We start from the raw sequence: 19,815 nt of genomic DNA, 5'->3' as shown, positions 1-19,815 counted from the left end.
ATATGTGAATTATATTGTTTGTTCAAGGATGTGTGCAGCTAGCTCTCATAAGTTCAGAAGACAGAGCAATAGATGATGGATGATAGATAGGGAAGGAGGGAGGGAAAGAAAGAAATGGTGGTGTGACAGGATGTTAAAGTTGGTGGATCGGGGTATCAGGGGAGGCGGGTCAGGGTATGCTGGAGTTCTGTGCATGGGTTTTGTATTGTTTTTGCAACTGTTCCTGTAAGTTTGAATTTATTTCAAAATAAAAGTAAAAAAAAAAAAAAGGATACTACATCATGACCAAATGGGTTTTATCTCAGGAAGCAAGGTTGGTTTAATATTTAAAAATTAATCAATGTAATTTAACATATTAATGAAATAAAAGGGAAAATCCATATTATCATATCAATAGATATGTATTTAACAAAAATATTCTTAACAATAATATCCAATACCCATTCCTGAATTTTAAAAAAACTCTCAGCAAACTAAGAATGTAAGAGCACTTCCTCAAATTGATCAAGAACAACTATGAAAAGCCTACTGCTAATATCATACTTGAAGATGAAAGACTGAAAGCTTTCCCTCCAGGATAAAGAATGAAACACAGATGTCTGCTCTCTCCACTTCTATTCAATACTGTAATACTGTGCAATCAGGCAAGGTAAAAAAAACAACATTAATTAAACCCATCCACTTTGGAAAGAAAGAAGTAAATCTGTCTTTTTTTTTTTTTTTTGAACAGACAACATGAATAAGTAGAAAATCTAGTAGAATCTACCTAAAACAACAACAACAAAAACTCAACTAACTAGCACTAATTAGTGAGTTTATTAAGGCTTCAGGATACCATACCAATATACAAAAATCAATTGTGTTTTTATATACAAACAACGAACAATCAGAAAAATAGCATTTACAACAATGTCAAAATACACGAAATACTTAGAGATAAATCAAATAAAATACATTCAAGAGCTGTATAGTTTAAATTACAAAACATTGCTAAGAGAAATTAAAGAAGACCTAAGAGAAATAACTTATTCATAGGTTGGAAGATTCAATAATAAAATGGCAGTTCTCCCTAAATTTATCTATAGAGTCAATGCAATTCCAATCAAAACCCAAGAAGGCTGTTTTGTAGAAATTGACAAGCTGATTCTAAAATTCATATAGGAAATGCAAAGAACCTAAAATGGCCAAAACATTTTTAAAAATAGGAGAACAAAATTGTTACATTAACATTACCTTATTTCAAGATTTAATATGAATCTATAGGAATTAAGGCAATGTGGTATTGACCTAAAGTTTGACAAGTAGATTGCTGAAACAGAATAGAGCATCTTAGAAATATGCCCACACACGTATACGGACAACTGATTTTCAAAATGTGTGCAAAAGCAATTCAATGAAGAAAGGATAGAAGGATAGTCTATTCAACAAATGTGTAGAAATATTGGATATCCATATGCAAAAAAAGAGAACTTTAAGCCGTGCTTCACTACATATGCAAAAATTTTTTCGAAATGGGTCATGGAACTAAATGTAAATACAAAAACTATAAAACTTCTAGAAGAAAACATAGGAGAAAACCTTTGTGACCTTCACTTAGGCATATATTTCTTATATATGACATCAAAAGCACAGTACCAAAAAGAACAAACTGATAAATTGGACTTCAGTAAAATTAAAAAAACTTCTGTTCTTCAAAATACACTGTTAAGAGAATGAAAGGTCAAGCCATAGATTGGGAAAAAATATTTGCAAAACATGTATCTGATAAAAGTTCCGAATCTAAAAAAAATTCTCAAGCAAATTCTCGAAAGACAAACAACCCAGTGAAAAAATGGGCAAAACCTTTGAATAGACACTCAACCACAGTAGATACAGGGGTGGCAAATAAGCACAAGAGAAAATGCTCAGCATCATGGGTCACTAGGGAAATGCAAATCAAAACCACAATGGGATGCCACTGTACATCTATTCGAGTGGCTAAAATTAAAAAGACCAATCATGTCAAGTGTTGGTGAAGATGTGGAGAAACCGGAACTCTCATTCATGGCTGGTGGGAATGTGAACTGTTGCAACCACTTTGGAAACTAGTTTGGCACATCTTCAGAGAGTCAACCACATACTACCATATGACCCAGCCATTTCACTTGTAGGTATCTACCTAAAAAAGTGACAACATACGTCTGTGCCAAGACTTGTACATGAATGTTCATAGGCACTTTATTCATAATAATCCAAAGCTGGTAATAACCTAAATGTCCATTCATAGGTGAATAGATAAGCAAAGTGTGGTACATTCACACAATGGAATTCTACTCAACAATAAAAAGGAATGAACAATTGATATGCACAACAGCATGGATAAATCTCCAATTAAATAAGCCAAGTGAAAAGAAGACATACAAAAAGAGTACAGACTGCATGATCCCATTTAAATAAAATTCTAGAAAATGCAAACTGATCTATAGAGACAGAAAGCAGACTGTTGGCTGTCCAGGATAGAGTGGAGATGGCAGAGTATGGTGGGTGGCAGGGAGACTTTTAGGGGTGATGGATATGTTCATTACTTTGATTGTGGGGATGTTTTCATGGGTGTGTAAATATGTCAAAACTTATCAAGTTGGGCATGTGGTTATGTGTGGTTTATTGCATGTTAATTATACCTCAATAAAGCTGTTTAAACAAAAGGAGAAGCGAGTTAGCTTCTGGTTTTAAATTGTTTAACGAGGAGGGATGACAAGGGAAAGAGTTAGAGAGAGGGCTGGAGACTGTGGGTGTGGTGGGTTTTTCTTTTATTGCGCTGTATGTCGCTAGCCAGAGGGACGGCGAGAGTGTGCGCTCACGAGGACAGGGCTTCCCCAGGGCCACTCACCAGAGGTTCGACCGGAGGAGTATAAGGAAAGGACTCCTTGGTTGGCTACATACAGGGCAGGTACGTTGAAGGTCTCAAACATGATCTGCAGAGGAAAGTCAGCAATCACTGGCAGCCGGGCCGGCAGGCAGGGGAGAAGGCAGGCTTTGCCTTAAGTACCCAGGTGCTTGCAGGGGGCACCTCGATGCTCAGGGCTCAGAAAGCACACTACTCCTCGTCCCAGCTCTGCCCCTAATGGGCTCTGTGACTCAGTTTCCCAGTCTGTGAGATACGCTCACACCCTCCCTTCCTTCCATGCAGGACTATGGCGAGGCTGACTAGAGAGCATGGCATCGTCTTGTACTGTCTCGTGATCCATATTTTTATCATGATGGTGACGATGCTTCAGTCCCTGATGCCTGCTGGGAACCCATCACTGTTCCCGTCACTGAACACACCTTCCTTCTGCTTTCCTATAGTTGGAGAGGAGTTGGGTAGGAAGATTTTACAGACATCTTCACATTTTCACTTAGTATAATTTGCTTCGTTTATAATAATGGGAACAAGTCAAGCTACCATTTATTGTGTGTTTCCCACATGGAGACACTTGGAAGACATTGCTTGGGCAAGAAATATTCACTGGGTGTCAACTACACGCCAGGGGCAGGAGTGAACAAGCGAGAGACCCCTTTATCGGCCTTTACTGCCCACGGTGAACCCTCGGAGGAATGTGACATTTCATCCCCTTTGCTGGCAGGCTGAAGGGTGAGACGTGCCCTCAGGCCTCTGGACTCTGAATTCTCACTGAGATGGCGGAGCTCTGGCTCCCGCACGGTCCTTGCTGAGCGTGCGCTAATAGGGGGCAGCATTGCGTGGGGACTTGGCCGCTGCCGCAGGTGTAAGGTGTGGGATGCCGGGGTACTGGGGGCAGGAGCCCCTGCAGAGGGCAGTTTGGGAGGTGGGGGCTGCTTGTAGCTGCAACATTTGGATCCTGGCAGAGGGGATCCTGGAACCATAGGTAGGGGGGTAGATTTTTCTTGATCCACAATGTACCCAAGACCCCACCCCATAATAAAGCACAAAGACAAGGACCAACCTCAGCTCCCACTGGCCAACTATGGGACCACAAGGTGACAGGCTTGGAAGGGTCTCCACGTTTCTGTGGTCAAAGTCCCAGGAGCACTGTGAGTCTAAAACCCTGTGCTAAACCCTGCTTCCAGCCTTTATGGGTGCTGACTCGTTTCGTCCTCACAGCATCCCCCAGGAGGTGTGGCTGTTATCCTTATGATGAGGAAACTAAGGTACCGCAAGCTTACCCATGCTGGCAGAGCTGGGGCCAGGGGCTGAACTACCAGGCCAGGCCCTTCCCCACACACCGAGCTGCTCCCAGCATGGGCTTCTCTTCTGGGCATCACATCCCCAAATCTTATTAAGTGCAGATTTTCTCAAGGAAGAAAGTAAGCCCTTCGCTTCTCAGTCCCCAGACGGAAGACTTTGGCAGGGAAGTGAGTGCCTGACCTGATGGAGAGCTCCAGGTGGAGCTCACAGGTGAAGAAAAGTGCCTTCGTGGATGGGTGGTGCTGGCTGTTTGCTGTTTGCCCCTGCAGAGGTGCCCACTTTTCTCCCCCATTCTCTGCCTGGACTGTATCCGCAGCCTCCCGTCCTTGGCGGCCTGTTGGTTCTGCTAATGGGCACCAGAGGGAGACCCGAGGGAGGCAGGGGAGGGAGGGGGGTTTAGAAGCCCCAGCTCCACCTGCTTGGTCACCTCGAGAGGGCTGTGTCCCAGCCCTGAACCACAGCCCCTGGCAGGAGCTCTCCTGGGTTCTGGCAGCCACCCACCGCTCTTTCAGGCTCAGGGGTGTTCACGGCTCCTGGTATGGTGGTTTGGAGCTACGTACCCCAGGAAAACATGTTCTAGACTTGATCCATTCCTGTGGGTATGAACTTTTGTAAATGGGACCTCATGCTGAGGTTACGTTGGTTAAGGTGTGGCCTGGTTGAGTCGGGTCAGGTCTTGATCCGATTACTGCAAGTCTTACAGGGAATGTGGCAGAGACAGACAGAGGGAACAGCCAGAAGTGGAAAGTCAGTGGAACCCAGGAGAGAAGGGGGGGCTGGGAGAGGCCACCATGTGCCTAGCGGTGTGACAGAGGAGCCCAGGACCAAGGATCACTGGCAGCCAGCCCGGAACGCCATAACCTTCTGGGAGAAAGCGTTGCATTGATGACACTTTGAGTTTGTACTTCTCCTAGCCTCAAAACTATGAGCTAATAAATTATCATTGTTTAAGCCAGCCCATCGCATGGTATTTGCTTCGGTGGCCCAGGGAACTAAAATGTCCTGCTGCTAGCTCGGGCAGACCGCCCACCCTTGTTGCTTCTTCTACAACTTGCAGCTCATCTTTGAGTATCTTCTCTATATTAAACTCTGTTCACAATTAGTCTATCTGGATGCAGCTTTGGCTTCCTGCTGGGATGCTGCCTGATCCAATTAGGGGGTGACTTTGGGGGCACAGGCAGAAAGGCAGACAGTGGGCCCAGGAGAGGCGGGGACGTGCTGACGCAGGCTGGGTGCTGGCTCGGGGTTGGGGTGGCCTGCTCCCCCCCGGGGTGAGGGGATGTCCTGCCTTCCTCTCTCCACCTTGCAGAGGCCCCCATGGGCCAGGGTTTCCAGGCTCTGTGTTCCAGTCCACCGGAGCCCAGCTGTGGCCCACTTCCACAGCCCTGACCGTGGGAACTGGCAGAAGGACTCACTGGCCCAGTTACAGCTTTGTTTTAAATGGGGCAGAAAAGCGCACCTGCTCTGTGTCTGGCGGTGCTGGCTTTTCTGGGCCGTGGTGCATAACTGCACCAGGGCAGGTGGGGAGAGGCCCCTGGGCCTGCCCTTTAGGTCACCACTTCCCGCTGGAGACACCGCTAGGCCGGGTGGCTGGTCCTCGCTGCTTGCTTAATTAGCTCATCTCTGTCCTCGTTAGAAGCCTAGAGCTGTGGCTGGAACCCTACAGCCACACCCACCCCAAGGAGGACCCTGTGAGCTGCAGTGGGGACATCTTCCTTTCCTCATCAGACTGAGCCTTTGCAGGACCCACATTCCAGTGTGATCCAGTGTGATCCAGTGTGATCCAATGTGATCCAATGTGATCCAGTGTGATCCACTGTGATCCACTGTGATTCAGTCAGCACATACCATTGCCTCCCTCCTGGGGTGCAGGGGGTGGGCAGAAGAGAATAAGACCCTGGAGCTTCTAATGCAGAATTAGATCTGCAAGTAAGACCCACACTTGTGCTAGACTGGAGCTGTGGGAGCACAGTCTGGGGCTAGGCTGACTGATTGCTGTGTGAACTTGGCCCAGTTACCTGAGATCCCTGAAGCTCAAAAGGGAAAAAGACTTATCCTGCCCCCTGGGGGTGTGTATGTGAGTTCTAAATGAAACCACACATATTTAACGCTTGGCCAGGTGCCTGACCACTTGGCCGGCTCTCAAAGGGCAGCTATCATCCTTGTCCTTGACCCCCAAGGAGCCCCTTCTCCCCATCACCCCCAGCCTGGCCCCATTACCTGTATCACTCTCTCTTTGTTGGACGTTGCGTTTAACGGTGGTTCTGTCACCATCAGAGGATGCTGTTCTGGGGCTACACGCCTGGTAGAAGGAGTGATGCCAAATCTGAGGAGGAAAGAGGATTTGAAACAATTCAATGCCTTCTTCAGCAGCAGCAAAGCTTCTAGATGGGACAGCAACTGTGTCCACAAGGAAGTGATATTGGAGATAACAGGTGGTTGTTGAATCACACTTCAGGCATTCTGGGCTTTTGAACCAGCAGGAAAGATAGAGGGTGACGCTGGAGAAGATAAATAACCTCCATTTATACACCAAGCCTTGAGTTAGCAAGGGGGCTGAATAAAGTCTTGTAAGGCATGGCCCTGGGGTCACGGGCCTCAAAGACACGAACCGAAACGCACAGGGAGACAAGTTTCCAGTGTGGCACGGCGGGCAGTGTCCACAGCAGAAAGAGCACGGGTCTGTCGAGATGGCTTTAACCCTGTGTCTGCTACTCACCAGAGGCCCAATGCTGGGCAAGGGGCTTTACCTTGACGAGCCTTTTTCCTCACCTTTAAAATGGAGGATTTTAAGGATTAAAAAGTACGACAGGCATAAAAAGCCCAGTATCATGCTTGGTACACAGTAGGGGCCCAATAAACCACAGCAGTTGTTATGCACAAAGTCCCTGTGTGCTCCTGGGAATTGGAGAGGGAGGAGAAGGGGGAGGTCTCTGGAGAGAGACTGTCAGGGAAAGGGGTTAGCACGTGGAAGAGATTGGAGGCATGAAACAACGCGGCCCTGGACACAGCGATGCCAGACCGGTGGGTGTGTGTGCCTCGGATGCCCTGTCACCAGCGCATTGGAACAGAGAAGCGTTCCAATCAAGTGTGGGCATTGGAAGCACCACTCGGGAGGGAGCGTGCAGGGTGACTTCAAGGGAGCAGATGGGAGGTGGTACGGCCACAGAGAAGGGTGTGCAATGATTCTGGTTTTAGGGAAGGTCTCGGAACCCAGAGCTGAAACCCGCTGCAGAGGCGCCAGGCCCAGCATGGTGGGGAGGGGAGGGGGTGGCAATGGAGGAGATGACGTGGTCCTGCGAGCCGGTGGGCAGCGACCCCAGAGACCCGTGTGTGAGGCCTGTGTCTCTGTGTTCCCTGACACACTGAGAGCTACAGCCAGAACCAGGGCCACCTACTCAGCAGCAGAGAGTATGAAAAATGCTGCTCCCGGAAGCCAACCTCCAAGATGGCCCCAGGGCCCCTCACGTCTTCACGTATTCTTCTCCTGCAGGGTACCTCCCCACACCACATCAGGGCTGGCTTGGGGGACCAACAGAATACGGCAAAGGTGACAGTGTGTGACTTCCAGGGCTAGCTCCTAAAGGCACTGCAACATATCCCTTGGCCTCTTCGGTTGTTTGCTCCGAGGGACGCCTGCCCCTTGCTGGGAGGGTGTCCGGGCAGCCCTGTAGAGAGGTCCACAGGAAGAAGAAGCATCTCATCAAGCATCTTGGAAATGGCCCCTCCAGCCCCAGTGAAGCCGTCGGACGTGGCAGCCCCAGCTGACGTTTGCCTGCGGCCTCACGTGGGGCTCTGAGCCAGAGCCACCCAGCTCAGCCGCCATAATCCTTGACCCACAAAAACTGTGAAAGGTAATACACGACCCTCGTTGGTTAAGGCTGTAAGTTTCAGGGAGATTTGTCACACAGCATTAGATAACGAATACATCCCCTAAGGCAGCATGCAATGGGTACAACTATAAATGGATGCCCTGGTCAGAAGCAGCCTCAGTTACTAAGAGAGAATGGTTCAAACTAGCTGTATTTATTACATCTTATTATGTTGAACTCAGGACTTTTCACCCATTGTCCCCTTTGATCCTCAGAATGGTTCTATGCGGCAGGAAAAATTATACCCCCATTTTACAGATACAGAAACTGAGGGCCGGAGAGACCAAATTATTGGGCCCAAATGACATAACTAATAAGCTGTGGAGGCAGAATCCAAACCCACATCTGGGTATCCTGACTCTGGAACCCACGTGGCTAGTGGCATGATTTAATGCATATGGGGGCCGGGAGCTAAGAAGTGTCGACGCCCAGCAGCTCCCCTGTCCCGGGGACCGAGGTAGCGGGTGGGCCAGCTGGCGTCGTGGGGGACCCTCCGACCACGTCCCCTCCCACCGAAGCTGTTGCCTACCTTCTCCATGTGGTCCCAGTTGGTAACATTCGCCCGAGAAATCGGATATTGCAAGTTGAGTTTCTCTCGGTTTTTCTGAACTTCAGTTCCGATGAACCAGTCTTTCTCTTCCATTCCTACCAACACTTTCTGAAAAATACAGGTCAGGAGAGATCAGCTCTGAAAAGTGGCCAAGGGGCTGGACTCGCCTCAGCTTTCATTTGCCCGAGAACAATGAGGGGTGATGGGAGCCAGCCATGGTCGTGGGGATGGTTCCAAGTTGGCATTTTTGACCCTTTACATGATTTCAAAAAAGGCTGCTAATAGGTTCAGCATTTCCTCAAGGGGAAAAGTGTTCTGAGGAGCTGCCCCCTGACACTCATCATGCCCATTTCATAGATGAGGAAACTGAGGCCAACAAAGGAGAGACTGACTGAGGAAAGAATGGTATGCAGAGGAGGAATTATTTTCTACAATTGCTTTGGATGGTTGGTGGGGAAGGGTCAGCAGTGTAACTTCAGTTGTCTTTTATGAAGAGGAACCTAGCTACTTTCATGGCAGATTAATACAGTCATTCTGTCATTTGGAGGGGTTGACCAGTTGGCCCATGTGTACAGCCCAGGTCTGCCAAGAAGCAGACACCAAACAGGATTCAAGTTACAAGAATTGTGCTGCGGAATACGACTGTCAGAGAAAACAGGCAGGGAGCCAGGTGAGGCTGGGAGATGCTTCAGGCTATCGTCCAAGCCCGAGCCTGGCTGCAGGAGAGTGGGAAGGAAGGCTGGGTGGGCGTCTTAGACCACTGTGCAGTCTAAGAAAAGTTCGGCAAGGCTGTGGAAGAGTTTTCAAGCTAAAGTCCATCAGTGAAGTGCCAGGTCTCCCAGGAATCAGCCTGTTTTAGTATCCCTGCCACACTCAGTCGTTGGCTGGGGACGGCCCCTGGAAAGCGTGGCCCTGATGCAATGAATTTCAGAGTGCAGCAGTGGGGACCCTGGAGAAGCAGGTGTGTGAGATCCACCCGCATGGCCACCACAGCCCATCTGTGCAGAGCTTTCAGAGCTAAGGAGTCTGTCTCTTAGCAGAAGAGGCCTGCAGTTGGTGAGAGAACCACATGCTGTGAGACCCTGAGTAAGTTGCTTGTCTTCTCTGAGTCCCCACCTCCTTGTCTATAAAACAAGGACAACGGTTTCCCACACCATGCTGCTGCATTGTTGGGGATCAAGAAAGTGGGATCATCAACGGGAATGCATTTTATAAAGGAAAAGGACTTTGTGTGCCAACTTGGCTAGATTATGGTGTCCAGCTGTTTGGCCAAACTCTAGTCTAGACATTGCTGGGAGGTAGTTGGCAGATGTGATTAGCATCTACTGTCAGTTGATGTGGGTGTGCTTCATCCAATCAGCTGAAGGCCTTAGGAGCAAAACTGTGGTTTCCCAGAGAAGAAGAAATTGTGCCTTCAGACTGCAACATAAATATCCTGCCTGGGCTCTCAGCCGCCCGCCTCCCCTGTGGATTTCGGACCCACAACGGAAGCACCTACTCTTGCCCAAATGTCCAGTTCACTTGCCCGTCTATGGATTTCAGACTTGCCAGCCCCCACAGTCCCATGGGCCCATTCTTTAAAATATACCTCCCCTCTCTATATACATACATGTCTTGTGGTTCTGTTTCTCTGGAGAACCCCAACTTCCACAGACAAATTGATGCACATTATCTGCAGTGCCTCCACCGCCTCTGACATTTTTCGGTTTACCCAAATCTAAGTGAGTGCAGGTAGGGGAGGCAACAGGATGGTTGTGGGGAGTGAGGAAGGAACGACACCACCGTGGTTTGATGTTCCTATTTGACGTAACAGGATGGACGATGCTCGGCTTGGGCTCCGGTTGCTGGATGCTGCAGGCTGGAGCATCTGTGCTAGTTGGGATGGACGGACTGGCTTTGGGGAAAGCCTTTCTCCTGCCTCTATGTTCTCATAAGGCTCCCAAGGATGGGCTCACTGCCATCATGGTTCCTGGACTGAGACCCTGGACAGAGTGTGGGGGTGAAGGGCGCCCCGAGGGACACTCTGAGTTTCCATCGAGGCTGTGAATTCTTGATTTGGGAAGCTGTGGAAGACCACTGTGTCGACAATGTGGTTGGGAACGGTGCTGGTTTGAATCTGTTATGCACCCTGAATCCAATCTTGTGGGGACAGACCCACTGTGGATGGGTCCTTTTGATTAAATTGTTTCCATGGAGATGTGACCCTGCCCATTCAAGGTGGGTCTTAATCCCCTTGCTGGAGTCCTCTGTGAGAGGATAAAAGGCAGAGACATTTTGGAGAGAGCTCAAAGAAGCTAAGAGAGAAGCTAACACTTCTAGAAGCCCAGAGACATTTTGGAGAAAGCCACTGAAACCAGAAGCTAAATCCGGGAGAGAAGGCTCAGCAGGGCCAGCCGTGTATCTTCCCATGTGACAGAGGAGCCCCGGATGCCATTGGCCTTTCCTCGGAGAAGGTATCTACCTCTCATTACCTTAATTGGGACATTTTCATGGCTTTGGAACTGTACATTTGTGAATTAATAAATCCTCACTGTAAGAGCCAATCTGTTTCTGGTATATTGCATTCCAGCAGCTTTAGCAAACCAGAACAGGAATCAGAGAGTTTATAGCTGGAATGAAGTGTGAGTTCATTCAGAACATTCTCTCAGTGTTCTGACCCATCTTAGAGACAGAAACCCACTGACCCAGCTGCCCGGACACTGGCCCTAAAGCCCAAACCTCGAGACAGAGCTGTCTCCTAGAGGAAAAAACACAGCACAGTTCCCTGGTCCATGGTGGCTCTGGTAGATAGTTTGCTGCTTTCATAATTCATTTTAGTCACTCATTTTTATTTTGATGAAGAATTTGGTTTTTCTCACTATGACCTTATATTTGTGTAACTGATTTTATGTATGCTTCTGTCTCCTCTTGAGCCACTCTTTGTATAGTTAACATGTGCTTTTCCCCCAGTGGGCTGGGGGCTGTCATGGTACAACATGATGTTACAGGACCAATTATTGTAGCAGCCAGGAAAAGAGATGCCCACTGTTCCCGTTTGCTAGAGCTGCCATTATGCAAAATGCCAGAAAAGGATTGGCTTTTATAAAGGGGATTTATTTGGTTACAAAGTTACAGTCCTAGGCCATAAAAGTGTCCAAACTAAGGCATCAACAAGAGGATACCTTCTCTGAAGAAAGGCTGATGGCATCTGGAACACCTCTGTCAGCTGGGAAGGCACGTGGCTGGCGTCTGCTGGTCCTTTGCTCCGGGGGTGCATTTCAAAATGGCTTTCTCTGAAATGTCTCTGGGCTTCTCTCTTAGTTCCTATCTCTCAGCTCCTATGTATCCTTGTTTTTTTCTCCTAGATCATTTCTCTCTAAACATCTGGGGGTCCTCTCTTAGCTTCTCCAAGGAAAACTCTGGGCTTCATCTCTTAGCTTAGCATCTCCAAATATCCTTCTGTTCACATCTCCAAGCATCTCCAAGCATCTCTAAGCAGCTCTGTTGGCCCCTAAGCATCTCTTAAAGGACTCCAGTGATCTAATTCAGACCCACCCTGAATGGGCAGGGCCACATCTCCATGGAAATAATTCAATCAGAGGTTCCACCCAAATCAACAGACTAATCAGTGTGCCCCCACAAGATTGCATTAAAGAACATGGCTTTTTGGGGGGACATAATATATCCAAACTGGCACACCCCTCAAGTATTTCAAACAGAAAGACTGAATCCAGGAGTTGGTTACAGGAGTCTTCAGAGGGTTAAGCAGGAGAAAGCACCCTCCTGCTAAGGCTGAGGCTGGGGGCCATGGACAGAACGGGAGGCTACAGCACAAGGAGCTCAGACCCGGGGGCTCTGCCTGGCCACTGAGGGCACCTCCGTAGGGCACTGAGTGGAGGTGCTGGAGGGTGCAGAGAAGCTGGGGGCTGGGCGTGACTGCAGCCTAGTGGAAAGGAGCAGGAAAACAGAAAAGAAGCCCCCTCCCCTCCTTCCACCCCCTGTCTGCCTGCAGGGTCTCCTGCTTGGCCTAACTGCAGAGCAGCGGATAAGGGAGTCAGGGAAATGTCATTTGCAAATTCCCAGCCCCTCGGCACAGAGCTGAGCGGCAGTAAATAGAAACCAGCTATTGGGGGCTGGATGGTGGTCCCCAAATATATGTCCCCATCCTGATCCCTGGAACCTATGGATGGGATCTTATTTGGAAAGAGGACCCTGTAGATGTAATTAAATGAAGGATCTCAACACTGGGAGATCATTCTAGAGTCTCGGGGTGGGCCTTAATTCCAATGACAAGTTTCTCTACAGGAGAAAAGCAGAGGGAGATTTGAGATAAGACAGAAGAGGAGACACACACTCAGGATACGGCCAGAAGAAGACAGAGGCAGGGACTGGACGAGGCAGCTGCAAGCCACGGACCTCTGGGGGCTTTCCAGAAGGAGGGAGAACGACCCTCTGTCCCCTCCAGAACTGTGAGCGCATACACGGTTTTAAGCCACCTGCTCTGTGCTCCTTTGTTACTACAGCCCCAGCAAGCGAATATAACAGCGCGGTTATAACACGGGATGCATGGACCCCTGCTGCTTCCCCAGAACTTACTCCTGCTCCTCCTCTCCATGCTATGGGATAAAGCCCCCCAAAGTGGGGTGGGGCAGTGTGGACTGAATGCATGTCTGTCTTCCCTAGGTTGATAGGGAACGATTAAAGGAGAACATTAGGTTCCACAAAGAGAAAGTTGGTAACAGTGAAGGAGCCAACGTGTTCACTTTGCAACTTTGGGAGTGAGAGCCGGCCGAGGGGGAGCACCTGCCAGCCTCAGGGTGAGCTCCAGCTCCTGGGGAACAAAGGCTGATAGAGAGAACATTTTGTTCTCTTCTGAGGATTATGGCTGGAAGTTGTCCTGGATGAAGCTAAGTCTCCTCTGTGGATTGGGAGGGCCTTGGAGAGTTATCACAATGCTCCTGGGCAAGCCTCTCCTGTCTCACTCAGCTCAGACACTGTAAATAGAAGAATGGAGATTGGATTGCACTTGGTGTCTTATCTCTAGAATTCATGTAGCTCCTTGACTCAGGAACCTTCAAGGGGCTAGAAGCCAGCCACCATCGCCAGCATCAAAGCTTTATGTTGGGAGTTTGGGTGGCTCTTCTGGAACACCCCATGGCTCAGTTTCAACTGAAACTGGTAACAAACCAAACTGGTTCTCCCGGGTGTGGTTTGGATTCATCCCCAGTGCCCACCTCCTCCCAGCCCTCAGGCCCTGCTGCTTCTGCCTGGAAGATCCCCGAGGTTCGTCACAGGGCTCGCCCACCTGGCTCTCCCTGACCTGCTGGAGGAGGCAGTCGAGACGCCCGAGTCAACCGCTCAGGGTGACGCCACAGGAGGAGGGTGTGGCTGGTTTCCAGGGGAAAGAGCCCCAACTTCTTGTGCTGCACAAAAACTGATACTAGTTTTCTTCCTAAAGAGAGCCTGCCTTTTGTTAGTGCTTAAAGCAGGGGGCTAAGAGACGTGTGAGATTCATGGACCAGCTCCATTTCAATGGGACTTTCAGAGACAATGAGACAGTTCCAGGCTCTCTTGAACCCAGTCGCAGAGAACAGGGGCTGGCAAACTGGGGCCCATGGGCCAAATCCAGCCTGAACAGCCCGCAAGCTAAGAATGGTTTCTAAATTTTTAAAGGGTTGAAAAACAATCAAAAGAAGAATAACATTTCATGACACAAAAAAAGTTACATGAATTCAAATTTTGATGACCCATAAATAAAGTTTTATTGGAACACAGCCATGCTGATTCATTTCCATATTGTCTGTGGTTCCTTTCATGATACAATGGCACCATTGAGTAGCATCAAAAAAGCCAAAACACGTTTATTCTCTGATCCTTTACAGAAAGAGTTTGCCACCCCCTGATGTAGAGAACAGTTGCCTGAGGGTGGAATCAGGATCCTGGATTTGCCAAGAGGCTATGGAAACAGCACACAATGGTTGGCTTAAACAACAAGAATTTACGGGCTTGTGGTTTTAGCATTTGGGAGACCCAAGTCAAGGCGTCCACAAGACCATGCTTTCTCCCCAAAGCTTGTAGTGTTCTGGTGCTGGTTCACCGCAGTCCTGGGGGTTCCCTGGCCGACATCACGGCCTCCGTCACACGGAGATGTCCTTGGTTTCCAGTGGCTTTCTTTGCCTGACAGTGTCTGCATTTCCTCTCTTAGACGGCCTGCAGTAATACAGATTAAGACACACTCTGATTCGGTTTGGCCATTCCTCAACTAATATAGCATCTTCAAAAGGTACTATTTACAGTGGGTTTGTTCTAGCTTGCTAATGCTGCCAGAATGCAAAACACCAGAAATGGATTGGCTTTTATAAAACAGGGTTTATTTGGTTACACAGTTACAGTGTTAAGGCCATAAAGTGTCCAAGGTAAGGCATCAGCAATCGGGCACCTTCACTGGAGGATGGCCAATGGCGTCCGGAAAACCTCTGTCAGCTGGGAAGGCACATGGCTGGTGTTTGCTCCAGAGTTCTGGTTTCAAAATGGCTTTCTCCCAGAACGTTCCTCTCTAGGCTTCAGCTTCTCTCCAAAATGTCACTCTCAGTTGCTCTTGGGGCGTTTGTCCTCTTTTAGCTTCTCTGGAGCAAAAGTCTGCTTTCAAAGGCCATCTCCAAAATGTCTCTGTAAGCTGCAGCTCCTCTCTCAGCTCCTGTGCATTCTTCAAAGTGTCCCTCTTGGCTGTAGCAAGCTCACTCCTTCTGTCTGAGCTTATATAGCGCTCAAGTGAACTAATCAAGGCCCACGTTGAATGGGCAGGGCCACACTTCCATGGAAATTATTCAATGAAAGAAATCACCCACAGTTGAGTGATCACATCTCCACAGAAACAGCCACTCAAAAGTCTGCAACCCAATCAACACCAATACGTTTCCTGCTCACACAAGACTGCATCAAAGATAATCCCATTTTGGGGGATGTAATGCATCCAAACCAGCACAGGGTTCACACCGACAAGAATAAGGATGGAGTTTAAGAACACGCCTTCTGTTGGGGCACATGATTCAATCCACCACGTCGGGTCTGAGTGGCAGCATCACCAGCCAGGTGCCTCTTCTGTAAACACCTGTCTTCTCACCTGTAGAATGGAGGATATGGACCTGAGAGCAGTGGGTCCTGAGGGCAGATCCACAAATGGTATGGACCAGATATATCAGAACTACCTGGAAAGCTTGTTATAATGGAACTTGGGCCCACTGCCCCTGCCTCCTGAGGTTCTGACTTAGCAGATCCAGGGTGGGGCCAGGAGACCTCAATGTGTTCAACTCCACAGGTGACCCTGATGCCCTCGCTGTCTGGAAGCCCTGTGTCTCTGTCTGGAATCACTCCCCAAACCCCTATGGAAGCTGAGCTCTGTGCTGGGCTGCTTCAAGCCTGCTGGGGTGGGGTGGGGGCTCCAGGGGAGGGGAGAGCCTTGCCCTAGACCAAGTGCTCCCCAAGTCGCTTCATTCTCTGGGGGAAAGATGAGCCCTGGTGGAGGGGAAGGCAGCTGAGACTTCTCCTTGTCATTGTGGTCGTCAAGCAGCTCTGTGGGCTGGAATGTGTGAAGCACACATTCCCCATCTCCTTTAACTTTCTGGCCAAATCTGTGAGATACGTGCTTTGGTGAACCTATTAGGGAAAGGAGGGACGGAGCTACAAAGGCACTGTGGTAGCTGATGAAGGGGTCCTCAAGAGGTCCACTTCCTAATTCTCAGAACATGTGAACATGATAGTACACGTGGCAAAGGGGGCTTCGCAGATGTGGCTAAATCAAGGACCTTGACTTGGGAGATGATCCTGGATGATGCATTGGCCCAATGCCACCCATGGTCCTGGAAGGAGGGAAGTAGGCGATGCAACACCTGCAGCCAGAGGCAAGCTGCGGCTTTGGAGGTGGAGCCACACACCCAGGAATGCAAGGACCACAGCTCTAGGTGCTGGAAAAGACCCAGAAGTGGATTCTCCCCTTGAGCCCCCAGAAGGAGCGTGGTCTGGCTAAGACCTTCACTTTACCCCAGTGAAAATGATTTTGGACTTCTGACACAATGGTTCTGGGAGAGAATGACCATGCTCTGTTCTAAGTCATTGTTATGGCAGCTACAGGAAGCTAAGCAGGCATGCTTGCCCACACTCCAGTGATATTTGATATTTGAACTCGGCTCTCTCTGACCCTGTAGCCTGCATTCCTAACCACCAAGCTGTCTTCTCTGGAGGAACAGGCTGCTCAGCTGGCTAGGGTACAGGGCCGCCGAGGCTATGATCCCCGCCACCTGGACAGTGAGGGACAGATCTACTGGCTCCCCGAGATCCATGAGCAATTCACCCACTTCCAGTGGGGAGGCAGGAAGGCTTGCTTTGTATTACCCGGTGAGCCACAGTCATGGATGCACCGTACACCAGAGCTAAATCATTGCAAGTGTTGCTGGTAATTGGCTCCATGGCAATTAGATTAATTGCAATAATTAGAAACATTGCCCATAATTGCTTCATGAGCTGCAAGCACAGGAGTGACCACCATGGGCTCCTGTGGCATGTTGGATTCTCCGTGTCACCACGCTTCTCCTTATTGTGGAAAAAGGAGACTTTCCTAGGAGCAGCACCGTAATTCAGAGTTTGGACTCTGCACTCAGGCTGACCTCAGTGGGGTCTTGCCTCCACCATGTACCCACCATGCAGGTGCCAGAAGTTACCTCCAGAGTGGCCTGTTCCTCTCCCGGAGGAAGGTGTAACCAAAGCACCTGCCAAAAGGGTGCCAGGCTTCACGTTCTCCCAAGTTAGGGCGCTTGTGTGAGCCTGGAGCTAAGGGCCTCCCGCTGCTGCCATCGCAAGAGCCCAGAGGAGGCACCGGACCCTCAAGGAGGAGACAGCAGCTTGCAGAGGACATGCGGACTTGCTGGTACAGCCGGAGGGGCCCCCCAACCCAGCCCTCCCCGAGAGGACACACGGCGGACCCGCGGCACCCAGCCGGCAGACGTGTTTTGTTTAGACTGCATGGGGTTTGTAAAAAAGGAGAGTTAATTAAAAACTTGACACAATAATCTGAGTTTCTAAGTTCTCTTGAGAAGCAGGGAACTCTGGAGGTGTTGAGTCCACTCTCTTGCATGTCCACGGGCAGCTGCAGGGAGCAGAGAAAGCCCACCCGGGCAGCCTGTGTACCCTGTGCCCACCCCGCCCTGCTGAGTTCTGTTTCGGAGGCCGAGTGGCAGTTGCCATTTATGGCTTACTTGCCCTTGCACCACTCAGGCTAGAGAACGACTTGTCATCCTCCAAGCCCCTCTTAAAAGTGCAAAAAAGCCGGGCCTCACCATTTATTTACTTCTCTTCTCAACTTCAAAGAGGAATTACTGTCAATGCATCCATTTCTGTTTTCTTTCTCCAGTGGTTTCTCTCTCCTTTGGGTTCAGATGAGTCCATTATGTTAAGGCTTCAAAGCAGCTGACATCTCGTGGACACAGAAGCGGTGGGTTTGATTGGTGAGCCCACCCACCCACCAAGCAGGGTCTCCACCTTCCCAGGGTTTCAGTCCCACCCATCTCCAAACAAGACATGCAAGTGTTTAGTAGATGCAGGGACATGATCTGATTTCGTGTCTGATTTTTGAGAAAAGCTGAAATCGTTTTATTTTTTGTCATTTCAAGTACATGGTGGCTTTGTTTTTTTAACATGCTCTAGGTGTGCGAAACCTTTCTAACTCCTGACAGCGCTAGGATGGGCTAAGGCAGGTCACCGGCTGCACCCACCCAGGTCTGGTTTGTGACTTGGCTGACGGTAATTGTGCTCTGGCGACAATGGAACCAGTTGCTTTTTCACGCCTGCCCTCCTTCCTGGTGACGCAGTTGGTCTGCTCCACCCAGCCCAGCAGTTTCGGCTGCAGGTCCTGGGGCCCCACCCCAGAGGTAGCGAAGCAGGAACTCTGGGTACAGCATGACCATCTGCACTTTGCCAAGTATCCCATGATCCTGACGTGCACTAAAGTTGGGGAACCCCTGCTCTAAGGACGCACTCTGTGGGCCCTGCTGGAGAGGGGGCAGGGCGCACCCACAGCAGGATGCTCCATCACTTACATCGTGCCGGAGATTCCCAAGGATGGTTGAGAACATGGCCTGGGGGGTTTCCATTCCGGCATATCCCACCTTGCTGAAGGCCGAGCCGTAGTCGCAGACGAGCAGTGTGCTGTCCATCGCGCAGGGTGTGGCCGGGACGGGGCTGCAGGGAGAGACGACAATGCCCTCATCCAGGAGCTGGGCTAGGTGTTGCACTCGGGGCTCCTCTACCACAGAACTTATGGTACCAAGTGTGCTGTGGGCTTGCCCAGGCCCTCCTGGGGTGCAAGCCACTTTCTGGGTGCCGTGGGCAGTCTCCTGGATGAGGAGACTTACACGGGGCTACCTCCTGGAGAAGGAGGTCCGTGTTTTGGGGTCCTGGGCTGATACTTATGTGGTCTAGTCACGGAGAGAGGGGCTCCAGGCAGGGACTGGGAGGACCCCCCAGCAGGAGATCTCCCCATTCACTCCCAGTTCAAATGCTGCATCTCTGTAGTCAAAACGAATCCCTCCCTCTGCTTTACTTCTAGAGCTTCTCCCCACCCCTCCCCCATGTTTTGCAAGTCTAAAAATCAAGGAAAAAAATAAAGAAGAAAATAATAATCACCCAAAGTCCCACCACCCTTGGCTGTCCTTATATTTTAGCCATTCAGTTTCCAACCTATTTCTATGTATAGATTTTTTTAAAAATTGATTGCCCTCAAAATGAATGAATACATTTTCTCTTTTGGATATTGCAGTTTTCTTATTGTGGTAAAATACATGCAAAATAAAATCTACTATTATAACCACTTAAAAGTGAACAATTCAGTGGCATTTAGTACATCCACAGTGTTGTGCAATTATCACCTGTATTTAGTTCTGGAACATTTTCATCACCCTAAAAGGGAACCCTTCCTCCACTGGAAGGCACTTCCCACTCTCCTCCTTCCCTGGCAACTGTAATCCACTTCCTGTCCATAGATGTGCCTCTTCTGGGCACTTCGTACAAAGAGCATCATACCATATGTGGTCTTTTGTGACTGGCTTCTTTCACTTAACATAAGGTCTTCAAGGGTCACCAACATGCAGCGTGCATATGTATGTTCCAGTTTGCTAATGCTGCTGGAATGCAAAACACCAGAAATGGACTGGCTTTTATAAAAGGGGGTTTATTTG

The 19,815-nt window shown here is 49.2% G+C and overlaps 1 pseudogene; it reads right to left on the bottom strand.

Moving 5' to 3' along the window:
- The window catches only part of LOC119536392, a 32,950-nt pseudogene extending 14,155 nt beyond the window's left edge, over positions 1-18,795 (bottom strand).
- Positions 18,796-19,815: the final 1,020 nt, after the last annotated feature.

The sequence above is a fragment of the Choloepus didactylus genome, chromosome 6 (assembly GCF_015220235.1).
Source record: "Choloepus didactylus isolate mChoDid1 chromosome 6, mChoDid1.pri, whole genome shotgun sequence".
In the NCBI taxonomy this organism is placed as follows: domain Eukaryota; kingdom Metazoa; phylum Chordata; class Mammalia; order Pilosa; family Megalonychidae; genus Choloepus; species Choloepus didactylus.
Note: the sequence above shows the minus strand (reverse complement) of the source record. Positions and strands in the feature narration are given on the sequence as shown.